Genomic DNA, 14,106 nt, shown 5'->3' on the forward strand with positions numbered 1-14,106 from the left:
AATCCAATTTCGTTTTTATTAATTTTTCGAAAGTTGGCAATAAAATCTATAAACATAGGAAAAAAATGCGCACAAAAAGGTGAAGGTGTCGTCGTTTAAGTGATGCAGATTTTTATACCATTTTTTATGGCTTTGCATGCTGTGTGTTCCATTGGTGACCAACCGCCGTTTGTTTGGGCGAATGAAAGGACTTTCCGATGCGCTGTAAGCTTTTAGTAGCTCGTAAAATTTTACAATAGCCGATAGTGTAAATGCTTTCCGCACTTTACAAGCACACACTCACACGCACGCCTACAATTGCAGCAGGCACTGTGTGATATGTCTTCATTTTGAATTGAGCCGACTTTAATGGGAACAATGAAAAGGAATTAAAGCAGAAAAGTGAATGTTTGCCATTGACTGTCGCTTTTGTTTGTTACGCTCATCTAAGCTTGTTAATGAAATTAATTTTTTACTTTTTTTTGTGGTACCATTACTTTTCTTTACTACTGTTTTAGCATCTGTAGCACTCGTTTGCTTTCTGCATGCCTGCGCACATTTTATACAAATTATAGTGTCCGGATAATTGAATTTATGCCTGTAATTGCCTCATACCCACCGCAGCGCTGCGAATTGCCGCAACGCCTTAGAAGTTATGAATTGCAACACCTCGCCGTGGTGCAATGCCCCCTGTGTGTGTTTGTTGTTGTTATTGTTGTTGGTGATGCAATTCTAGGCGATTGTCGTGCCTTGTCTTTGCCGTCGGCCGGAAGACGGCGCTCACATCCTGCGGTGCTTTAGTGCCACTCACACACACATACACACGCAGAGGGTTAGATGAGGAGAAGCAGAGTTGCACATTTATTTTTGCCGCGTGCAAATATAATGATGACACGTACCGTAACCGCAATGTTGCTTGCTACAATTTTCCATCATTACGACATGTTATTAGGCAGCTTTGTTAGTGGTAATATGCTGCTGCTTATATGCATTAGGGTGGGTTGGTTTGAATTTTCTGTTGATAATTTATATTTTTTTCATAAAAAAAAACGTATTTAAATAAAAAATAAGATCCTAGAAAATCTATTTTACTTCAAAATATTTTTTTTTTTCAATTAAATTTATCATCTGGTTTTCTCGTATTTTCCTAAATAAGATTTTTATCTAAAAATTTAACAAAATATTTTTGAAAATTTTAAAAATACTCAATCCTGCCTCAAGCTTTTCGAATCTTTATTTTTTTCACTTAAATATTATCGATGAATTTATTGAGTCATTTGAAAGTGAAAATATCTGAAATTTCGATTCGAAACGTTCGATTGCTTTACATAAATATGTACATACACATTATTTAAATATTTTTTATTTTAAAATTTTTGTTGCCGCACAAAAACACTATACCGTTATACAAGTACGAAATTTTGGCAATGTCCAGTTGCCATTTTGGGCAACTCGTCTGCATTAGCGACTGCATTAACGCAGCAGTTCACTAGACAGTTGTTGTTGTTGGTTTTATACATATATATTGTGAAATCGCATTTGGTTCAGTGGGTTTTTGTGACTTTTCAGACAATTGTTATATTGAATTGGAATAAATTGCATTGGTTGCGGTAAAATGTGTCACAACTTGTTTAACGGTTTCATGAAGCGACTTTTTCATGTCACATAGCTGCATGGCTTTTTTACTAGACTTGTGGAGGTATTCAAGTGTTGTTTTGCCTTTCATGAAGCTTAAATGTCAGCTTTTTAGAGATTTTCATTCGATGATGCAATATCATGAAATTACCCTTTCGAAACCAAAAGTTGTTGTTTGTGGTTTGTCGTGAGTGTGGGTGGAAATATTTAATATTCAGGAATATAATAATTTAAAAAAATATAAAATAAAATATTTTTATTAAAAACAAAATATATATTATTAAAAAATATGCTTTTAAAATTTAAGTTGTCATAAAGAAAAGTTACTTGTGTTAAAAAAAAGACTTTTGGGCAAAACATTTTATGTCAAAAATACTCGCCACTTATTAAGAAGATGCTGCCTAAGGTCTTTATCTGACAAATGTCAAATAAAAATGAAATTTTTCTTCAATGATATATCGCAAACATACTTAGATTCTGCAATTAAAGAAAGCCTTCTCGTTCTGTCAAAAAGAGTGTTAGCCACCAGACAAATATTCATATTCTCGGATAGTCAAGCGGCTTTAAAATCATTAAAATCTCATAGAATATCTTCTAACATAGTGAAAGAATGCTTCGATTTATTATTGACAATGACGTCATATTTCACGATACACCTCCTATGGGTCCCAGGACATAGTGACATCGCTGGGAACAGATGAACTAGCCAGATTGGGCACCACACTGCAGTTGGATGCCGTTAAAGAGCCAATATATATACCTCTGGCAACCTGCAAATACTTAATCGATAAACATGCAGTAGATACGGCTGAATCACAATGGAAACAAGTAACGACTTGCTCCGTAAGCAGACAAACGTGGCCAGAGTGGAATAAGAGCCGTACTTGTCGCTTATTGAAATTTAAGAGGAATGAAACAAGAACCCTTGTAGGGGTGTTAACGGGACACTGTCTGATTGGGAGACACGCCAGCAGACTGGGGCTACCTTTCAATGATTACTACAGGAGCTGCCAAGAAGAAGAAGAAGAAGAAACGATTACACACCTTCTTTGTGGATGTAAGGTTCTGTACAGAAAAAAAATCGCAAATATTGGACGCGGTTTTCTCGAGGATGTGGGCGAAGTTGCTCATGTCAAATTGGGTGAGCTTTTTCACTTTATCAGGACCACTGGGTGGTTCAATGAGAACTCGATTGTGTGAGGGATCTCAGTCCCAGTGGTATCACAATGAGCCTCCCAAAGGCCTAGGTGCGTCGTTTGAGTGCCATTTAACCTAACCTAACCTACGTAGATTCTATAACATTCATACCGAACTTAGAATATTTTGTATGCTAATATTTTCCATAGTTTAATTTATTTATATCCATACTGTTTATTATATGTTGATATTTTCCTCGCATATAAAGGCTTATATAGTGCTACCGGCCCAACAGGTTACAAAACAATATCCATTTCTGAAAAGTAACTTAATATTTTGCACTAAGTTCCGGCTCAGTTTAGATTAAGTTATAAAATGTATGCAAATATTTTGCGATACGAAAACTCCTAGCTGTTCTACAGAAATTCCTGAATATTTAAGCATACAAATTAAGTGAAATAATGTATACATATGTGTGCATAGACATTTTCTATATTTAAACGCTCAATTAACACTTTTCCTTTTAAGAAAACTCAACTAATTTAACGCAATTATCTCAAGCCTTATATTGCCTTGCTTTAGTGATTTACACCTACAAAAGCTGTGACAGAATTAGAGCGCACAAACAACGCTTGACAACAAAAAGTCGAAGAAAAGTTGTGAATGAATAGTGAAATACACAAATATAAATTTTTATACTCTCGCAACCTGTTGCACAGAGTATAATAGTTTTGTTCACATAACGGTTGTTTGTGTCACCAAGAAATATAAGAGTTAGATATGGGGTTATATATACATAAATGATCAGGATGACGAGTGGATTTGAAATCCGGAATTCTGTCCGTCCGTCTGTCCGCCTGTCCGTCTGTCCGTGCAAGCGATAACTTGAGTAAAAATTAAGATATCTTAATGAAACTTGGAGCACATGTTCCTTGGCACCCTGAGGAGGTTGCTTTCGAAAATGGGCAAAATCGGTCCACTGCTACGCCCACAAAATGGCGGAAACCGAAAACCTATACAGTGTCATAACTAAGCCATAAATAAAGTTATGAAAATGAAATTTGGAACATAGGATCCCATTAGGGAGGGGCACTTTTGGATGTAATTTTTTTGGGGAGGTGGGCGTGGTCCCGCCCTCAAATTGTTTTTTTGAACATATCTCGGAAACCAATAGAGCTATATAAACCAAACTTTCTGCAGTCGTTTTGTTTAGCCACTTCTTAGTCCAAAAATGAAAGAAATCGGATAATAATCACGCCCACCTCCCATACAAATGTTAGGTTGAAAGTTACAAAAAGTGGGTTAACTCACTACGAAAAACGGCAGAAACACTAAATTTCACATAAGAAATGGCATATGGAAGCTGCACTCAGATTTTTTTACAAAATGGAAAATGGGCGTGGCGTCGCCCACTTATGGGTCAAAAACTATATCTCAGGAACTACTAGACCGATTTCAATGAAACTTGGTTTGTAATAGTTTCCTTACATCCCAATGATATGTTGTGAAAATAGGCCAAATCGCTTCACAACCACGCCTACTTCCTATATACCAGAACTTTGAAGACAATTTGAATCGTTTACTTTACAATATATAAAGTAAGCACTAGTAAAGATATCGGAGATCAGAGCTTTGCACAAATACTATGTTTATAGTGTGGCAGCCCCATTCTAAAAATCGCCGAAACCGGACCATAGGTCTTTAAGGCCCCATATATCGAACACGAGGACCTCGGTGCTTCTAGTCTAATATTATGGTTTCCAACTTTCAATGGACTTCATACAATATATATGACGAATATGTGGGTCAAATTGTGTATTACATAACATAAATAAAGTCAAATAAATAAATTGCGAGAGTATAAAATGTTCGGTTACACCCGAACTTAGCCCTTCCTTACTGTTAGATATGAAATAATTATATGTAGGATTACTTGCTTAAAAAATATGGTGAGTTTAATTCAAATAATTTTTTTTCCATAAAAGAGGGGCACGTTTTCTATATTATTTATTTTTCTTCATTTAAAAAAAAATATATTTTTAATTTTTTAAAAATAATAAAATAAAAGGTTGTTTTTGAATACACAGTTAGACTATTTTTTGTTAAGCTTTTAACTATAAATTCAGTGAATCAGATTTGAGTGAATTAAACTGAAACAGGTTCAGTAACATACAATTATTAAATATTAGAAAAAATTCTAAAACAACACAAATTTTGCATATTATTGGCAGTTAGCTGACATGAACAAATATACAAATGTATATTTTATACAAATGTATAAGCATATGTATGATTTTTTATTTGCTGTATTTACATCTGTTTCTCTTAATTTGCGAATATACTCGTATGCACGTATATTAGTCACAAAAAATCTTTCAAAAATTGTCAACCGGCCATCTGGACCGGTTTGCCTTGAACTGACTGCGACTGAGCTGGTTTTTAGAGGGTAGTAAAAATTGACGATAAATATGTTATTATGAATGAAGTAATAAAGGGTGATTTTTTAAGAGCTTGATAACTTTTTTTAAAAAAAAAAACGCATAAAATTTGCAAAATCTCATCGGTTCTTTATTTGAAACGTTAGATTGGTTCATGACATTTACTTTTTGAAGATAATTTCATTTAAATGTTGACCGCGGCTGCGTCTTAGGTGGTCCATTCGGAAAGTCCAATTTTGGGCAACTTTTTCGAGCATTTCGGCCGGAATAGCCCGAATTTCTTCGGAAATGTTGTCTTCCAAAGCTGGAATAGTTGCTGGCTTATTTCTGTAGACTTTAGACTTGACGTAGCCCCACAAAAAATAGTCTAAAGGCGTTAAATCGCATGATCTTGGTGGCCAACTTACGGGTCCATTTCTTGAGATGAATTGTTCTCCGAAGTTTTCCCTCAAAATGGCCATAGAATCGCGAGCTGTGTGGCATGTAGCGCCATCTTGTTGAAACCACATGTCAACCAAGTTCAGTTCTTCCATTTTTGGCAACAAAAAGTTTGTTAGCATCGAACGATAGCGATCGCCATTCACCGTAACGTTGCGTCCAACAGCATCTTTGAAAAAATACGGTCCAATGATTCCACCAGCGTACAAACCACACCAAACAGTGCATTTTTCGGGATGCATGGGCAGTTCTTGAACGGCTTCTGGTTGCTCTTCACCCCAAATGCGGCAATTTTGCTTATTTACGTAGCCATTCAACCAGAAATGAGCCTCATCGCTGAACAAAATTTGTCGATAAAAAAGCGGATTTTCTGCCAACTTTTCTAGGGCCCATTCACTGAAAATTCGACGTTGTGGCTGATCGTTCGGCTTCAGTTCTTGCACGAGCTGTATTTTATACGGTTTTACACCAAGATCTTTGCGTAAAATCTTCCATGTGGTCGAATAACACAAACCCAATTGCTGCGAACGGCGACGAATCGACATTTCACGGTCTTCAGCCACACTCTCAGAAACAGACGCAATATTCTCTTCTGTACGCACTGTACGCATTCGTGTGGTTGGTTTAATGTCCAATAAAGTAAACTGAGTGCGAAACTTGGTCACAATCGCATTAATTGTTTGCTCACTTGGTCGATTATGTAGACCATAAATCGGACGTAAAGCGCGAAACACATTTCGAACCGAACACTGATTTTGGTAATAAAATTCAATGATTTGCAAGCGTTGCTCGTTAGTAAGACTATTCATGATGAAATGTCAAAGCATACTGAGCATCTTTCTCTTTGACACCATGTCTGAAATCCCACGTGATCTGTCAAATACTAATGCATGAAAATCCTAACCTCAAAAAAATCACCCGTTATATTTATTCGTATTAAATGAGTAATGGTTTTATGGGAATTTTTTTTTTAATTTTAATTTAAAAATTTTTGTGAATTAGTTTAATATGAATTAAATTAAAATTGTAAAATAGCATGAACTAAAATATATATTTTTGAAATAGTTTTTTGACTGTAAATATTATATGGTTAAAATATATAAATTATATAATATAATATTTAAACATTCAAAATGCAGTTTTTAACACCCTGTATCGTTGAGCATTCAAAGACCGGAAATGTGGCTATGCAAATGAGTCAATTAAGAGATTTTTTAATACTTTTTTTTGTAGGTGTCTGTGTTGTGCGTCAACGAAAGTGAAAACTATTCGCTTAATTTATAATTTTTTTTTAGTCAGATGATTTAAGTTTTTGGTATGACTAGTATACATTTCATACTTTCCGTTTTTGTGAAAATGAAACTATAGAAGAATATATGCGTTTGACTTTCAGCAAGTAATTTTTAAAGTCTTTGATTTAATAATTATTCTGTCTACGTTTATCTAACATATAGTTCTGTTAAAAAATGTAGTATATCGTTCGAAATAGCATATTTTTGAACATGATTTAAAAAAAAAAATATAAGGAGTTCAATTTACTGTGATGTTTTCTCACGTTTTAAAAATAAAACTTTTTTTTATTTTAGAATAATGAACTTAACCTTAGAACCGTGAGTTGGGCACTCAGTGCCCAATCTCATTTTTGATATTGAATTTCTGGGGATAGGACAGTCCAATTTAGCCAAATTTTAGCATAGTGACAAACTATAATATTAGTTATAAGTTGACAAAATTTTAAGTACATAGCTTTTATAATAAGAAAGTAACGGCATTTTATGTGGTCAATACGCTATACGTGACTTGGGGCACTCAGTGCCCATAGAACTTCTTCATATATTTTGTATGAAGAGGCGTAATTTTCTAACGATTTTGGTGATTGTTGTGCATTTCTAATTAGTTTCGCGTAAAATTTTCGAGTAAACAGTTGATATTTAGTTGTGACAAATATATATTTTTGAAATGAGTAAGGAATTGGCGATTTATTTGGCCAACTTACTTACTAATGATAGCGATGATGATGATGGTGGAAAATAACTTAAATTTGGTGGTGATCACGCATCGATACCCAGTGACCAATCGGACTTTGGAGATGATAATGCTGAGCCCATTAGAGATCCACGTTTCGAAGAATATATCCAGGAGGTTGCTGCTGTATATATGGACCCTGACGAAAGCAGATGTGATTTGAACTGAAAAATGGCATGCGGAATTGGCATTGGAAATGCGTAGACAATCAACGTCACTATGCACAGAAAGTTTTGAATCTAAAAGTGATGCCTTCATACGAGTTTTCCCAGCGTCTCTTGTTGAAAGTATTGCTCTGGAGACGAATAGGAAAACTGAAAGAGTAATACAGGCAAACATGCATCAAACAGTTCCAAAAAAAATAGGATATTGGCAAGACACAAATGAGGAGGAACTATATGCTTTTATTGCAATAATTTTATTTTCCGGTGCTGAGAAGGCAAACTTAGTTCATGCTAAGATCTTTTTCACAAAACGAACATGCCCTTTTATAGAGCAGTGATATCACTGCATCGGTTTGAACAATTGTGCCGTTTTATGCGTATATAATTAACGGTTGATGAGCAGTTGCTTTCAACAAGAAACCGATGCAGTTTCCGCCAATACATTCCCTCTAAGCCTAGAAAATATGGCATAAAAGTATTTTGGTTTGTTGGCGCAAAAACCAACCACCCACTTGCAGGCAAAGTATATGTGGGTGCACAGCCTAATGAACAGCGGTCGCCTTCGTTATGCGACTCACCAACCGATATGTGGACAGAGGTATGAATATCACGATGCACAATTTGTTCACAAACTATGACTTGGCGAAAAATTTGCATGTGCGGAATACTACATTGGTGGGCACAAAAAGAGGCAATAAGTCGCAACTGCCAAATTATTTACAGCCTCTGACATTCACCACAATGCCGAAGTTAATACGGACTCAGACAATGATGAAAATGTGGACAATACTCCAACAACGTCTACAGCCAATCAAAATGCATCAAAGAGACAGCGAAGAATTTCACCCATTTGAGCAGTTCGAAATTAAAACTTTATTTGATTTTCATATTTTTCAATAAAAATACATTTGTTTCTAACAATAAACACAAGTTTCAATAAATTATTTGCATAAACAAGCGAGATATTGACGTTTCGGTAAAAAAAAAACGTCTAAAAAGTCTAAATTTTCAAACAAAATGCATTACTGGGCACTGAGTGCCCAAGTCACGAGATTAAATTGTATAGCCATGTCACGGTTCTAAGGTTAATTTACAAACATGCTTTTCTACGAATAAATCAGTGATTTAGAAACAAAAGACTTAAGACACAAACTCACCTACAAACCTTCTATGTAGAAGACTTAAGAGACAAACTCGGTTATGAAATAACAAATTATACTTCAAATTCACAGTTCAAGATTGTGTCAGATGAGCCTTAGCTGATTTTCAATTTACTCGAATATTATCTATATATGAATTGGCACGCATTTCGCCGTTTCTCTAATAGTATATTAATATTAAATGAACATTTATAAAAACAATTGCTGTTGATTTCTACATTACAAATAAATCTCAGTAAATGATGCCAACTGCCAACATAAATGACGAATAAAATTAATTAAATGTGACTACGCTGAACCTTAGCTACTTGAACTTCTATATGACTCGTCATATATACATGCGCAAATACGCATAAAATTACTATTACTGCAACAATTGTCGCTTCGCAGGCGTACCCTGATGAATATCTATCATTTAGTTAGTTAATGGATTATTTTTTTCAAATGGTTAGCCTATGCTAATGGTGCAATGATGAGTTACGATTTATATGCATAATCAGTCAGTATATTCGAATAATAAAATATGTGATTAAAACTGGCGAACTGAACAGCAATTTTATTTAGTTATAACACTGCAGCTGCTTTTGAAATACCAACTGTGTATCGGAATATTACTGGTGCTATAAATTTGTAAATAATATTTAGTCTCTTGCAGGGGGTGGATTTTATCATATTTTATTTAAATCTAAATTAAAAAAAAATATCTCTAGAAATTATTGAACTTCACACTGTCTATTAAATTACATTAACACATATAATTTTAAAAATCGAAATATTCCACTATTCGCTTTTATACAGCTAATCAAAAGATTATCGAGATCAACAAACTCGATTTCGGCATCAGCCTTTGATATCAACCAAAATACCGCACAAGTTCGCTTGAATTGTTGAAAACAAAAATCTAACGGTTTCTGCAATGAATTTATTACCAAGTGAAAATAAATTCGATTATGCAAGGCCTTCTCAAGCACTATCTTTTGGTATTTCTTTATTTATTTTGAAAGATATTTTTTCACAAAGAACTAGGCAATTCGACAACCCCTTTTTATGGCCCAAACAACAACTCAATTGTGAGAGAAAATTTATTTATTTTCTAATTCAAATAGAAATTAATGATTTTATTAAGTGTGCTAAATTTTGCGCCAATGGCAGTAAAAGCTTTGTTATATAAAAAGGGAAAGAGCAGCTAAAGGCACTAGAAAACAAAAAAAAGATGCATGCAGCTACGCCTCGCCGCAGTAGCGTAAGCTCATAAAAACTGTCAACGGCTACTAAAATTTACTTCATCTGTTCCACGCCAATGCCGCTGCTGGAGAAGAGAGACGAAATTTAGCGAATAAACAGAAGGAAGTGCCTTATAGAGGCGACATTAAAAGCCAGGGAAGCGCGAATTATGGCTTTTTGGCGCAGATGACGCTGGTAATTCGTGCTGAAATGTACAAATTTATTGGCAACATAAAATTTAATTATAGCATAATTTTGTGCTTCAATGGATAATTAAAACACCGCGAGAATGGGGAAGTGACTTATGTTATATAACAGGAGTGGACAGCAGGCAAGGAAAGAAGTGCTGGAACGCTAAAGTATAGTGAAGATATCAAAGGAGCAAGTGACAAGCTGTTGCGCTGCAGCAAAAGCTGTGTAAAGTTGGAAAGTTCTGGGGTGAATATTTTGTTTTTTTATGAAAGCGCTATTTTTGGGTTAAAACATTTTCTTAATTAAGGCGTTGAAGCAGGAATATTTCACATGTGAAAAAATACCTGAGCCTTGCTCTGACCAGGAAATGTTATAAAAGGTCGTCTGATTTTTTGAATATTTGAAAATATTTTTTCTTTATACGTAAACTTTGATGAGTTCGATGACTCTTTCATGACTGAAATTGGATTTGGAAGTGAAGTGATTGAGTAGGAACAGAGATAATATCAATAAAGATGGAACACGATTTTCAAATTCATACATGTTTGCAAATATAAATGTCTAGTGGTATATAGATAAAATTAAAACGGTAGCTTTTTTATTCTACTTTAATATATATGAAAGACTTAAGCAACAAACTCGAATATAAAAATTAATCTTAAACCAAATTTAGCGATTATTGTATTTATAAAAAACATGTGATTTCTGCATCTGAGCAACTAAATCATGTCTTTCATCACTTTAATATCTTCCTATATTGTAAAATAAAGATGTAGACTGATCTCAAAAATTATAATATACGTACTTTGCAGCGCTCAATTATAAAACTTAATGAGCTCTTTTTATTGCAAAACCCTATGCGTTCTTTAGTTATTCTCAAGGTCTATATTTGCTTATTTGTTGAATCGAGATTAATGATCTGAAAGTTTACCTATAACAGTCAGCTCTTGAAATGATAAAAAGGCTAACTGAGCTAACTGTAAAATGTCATTAAATGGCTAATGATTGCTTGAGAATGAGAATAAGTCTGTGGTCATTAGCATAAGCTAATTTACATTTACATACACATATAAGCATGAATGAATGCAAAGTGACAAATGAGCAAATAAGTTCAGAGGCTTGATTTTGTTGTTTACAAATTGAACTATATAAAATCATTTACGCTTCTAAATTAAGCTATGAAAAACAGTGGTAACATTTTGTATCCAAAATACGAATATTAATTTTTACCTAACTAAAAATATATATATATATATTTTTGTATTTATTTTATTTCATTTTATTTTATTTTATTTTATTTTATTTATTTATTTTTTAATTTTATTTATTTATTTTATTTTATTTTATTTTTTTTTAATTTTATTTATTTATTTTTTAATTTATTTTGTTTTATTTTATTTTATTTTATTTTATTTTATCTTATTTTATTTTATTTTATTTTATTTTTTTTTTTTAATTTTATTTATTTATTTTTTATTTTATTTTATTTTATTTTATTTTATTTTATTTTATTTTTATTTTATTGGTGGGGCCGAGCTCAGGCTACCACCGGGGTCACAGGTGGCGGATAGTGAACGGCCTATGTAATAGGTTAGCTGCGAATAGTAATACGCAGTCCCCGACCAAGAGCTGCAGGAGAAGAGGGCTTGGCCTAAAAAGTCTTACGCGCCCAATGAACCTCCGGCGAAGAGGCGAACAGATGCCGCCCCTAACTAAGCATCCACAACCCCCACCGGGGTTGCATCGAGGGAGAACCTACCCACGAGAGGGAGGCAACAAAGCAACGACGGATCAACCCAGCGATCAGCACTTTAAGGTGCTTAGAAGCTGACGTAAACACTGGACAAAGTCCATCAGAATCGAGGCCAGTAAGATTCTGATTACGGTATACTGGAAACGCGAAACGGATCAGGTTGACAAAGGGCTGGTGAGGGCAGCATTCTGCCACTTTAGTAGGTAAGAGTGTAATCTTACCGAAATGGCTGGCAGGCAAATGCTGTACTCATCTCCGTCTCGTTAAAACCTTGGCAGGTCTTCAAGTACGTTCAATGCATGTCGCCATTAATTTGGCCGTACAGGTTCAGTTGAGACGAACTCCTGATTTGTGCCCGAACCTGGCTCTGAACATAAGCTCCCATAAGGACTTGTGTCAACCCTCGCGTGGCCTCCCTGCTTGCATAGATAACCACGGGGTTCATATAGGGCAACTGTTACAACGTGCGGAGATAGCGGCTTGAAGCGGAGACCCTTTTAGCATACAATGAATACACCAAACCAACAACAACAACAACAACAGAAAAAACAACAACACGAAAAGTCACAACCCAGCAAAGAAAACCAAGGAGAGGAATACAGTACGGTTTTCCGTAGGGCTAGTAGGATACTTAGATCCCCTATACTTACGGTCACACCAAAACAATCGGACAAAGCAGCAGAAAAGACAGTCGTGAGAGAAACCCCACTCACGCCAGCGGGTGCCGCAAAGCAGACAGAAGTAGAGAGCACTCCAATTGTTATCACAGAAGAACCTCGGGCCACCCAAAACTCTCCAAAGCAGGAATATATTACCCAAATGAGACGAGCAGAAGAGGAATCTCTTGAAAAATGCAAGGGTATCGTCCAAATAATGAAAACGGCGATGGCAAAACAGAAGAACGTCAGCATGGATGTGAAAAACGGAGCAGCACAACTAGACGAACTTTTTGATGTAATAAAAAGCTACCGCAGAAACTGGCTTATTGCCGAAAAAGACCCCAGACGGGGACTTTTGAGTAAAAGGGCCACAAACGCAGAGCCAACCTCCTCGAAGCGACGCGCGACAAGCCCTGTGGAACCTCGGGCAACCGTGCGACCACGACACGAAGACGATGACCAGTGGAAAAAAGTTGTACCTAAACGAAAGAAAAAGCCTCAAGCAGATGTAGTAAAGTTAAACGAAGAAAGACCACAAGGAAAGAACCTAGCTGCAAATGCGAGAACAAGCAACAGGATCAAGAGACAATCAGAAGCTGTGATCATAAAGCCGGCAGAGGGAAATAGCTATGCAGAAGTCCTCAGGAATATCCGAAGCAAGGTAAACCTAAAAGAAGCCGAGGTCAAGATAAGAGGCATCCGCAAAACAAGATCCGGTGCGCTATTACTAGAAATGGAGAAGGGACAGTGTGCAAAAGCCAGCTTCTGCGAGGCGCTCAAGAACACACTCCAAGAATCTGCAACCGTGGCCGACCTTAAACCAAAGGCTACCATAGAGGTTAGAGACCTCGATTCCCTTACAACAAAAGAGGAAGTAGCAGGTGCTGTAAAAGAAGCGTTACAGGATCATGATGAAGACTACAAGATAAGCATCACGTCTCCAAACACAAGAGAGCAGGTAAGAGCGTACATAACACTCCAAAATGATAAAGCCGACGCACTAATGCGCCAGGGTCGCATTAAAGTTGGCTGGGTTAACTGTAGGCTGCGACTCAAAGAAATCGTCAGAAGATGCTTCCGCTGCTTCGGGCCAGGGCACCTAACCTGGGACTGCAAAGGTCCCGACAGGAGAGGACAAGGTATCTGCATTAAGTGCGGCCAACCAGGACACAAGCTAAAGGAGTGCACAAAGCCCCCCTTATGCTGTCTTTGTACGGAGGCGAAACATGAAGAAGTCGTTCATATCCCGGGCTCTGCAAGATGTGAGGTATACAGAAACTACCTGAACAAGTGAATTTTCTA

This window comes from Zeugodacus cucurbitae, chromosome 3 (assembly GCF_028554725.1).
Source record: "Zeugodacus cucurbitae isolate PBARC_wt_2022May chromosome 3, idZeuCucr1.2, whole genome shotgun sequence".
In the NCBI taxonomy this organism is placed as follows: domain Eukaryota; kingdom Metazoa; phylum Arthropoda; class Insecta; order Diptera; family Tephritidae; genus Zeugodacus; species Zeugodacus cucurbitae.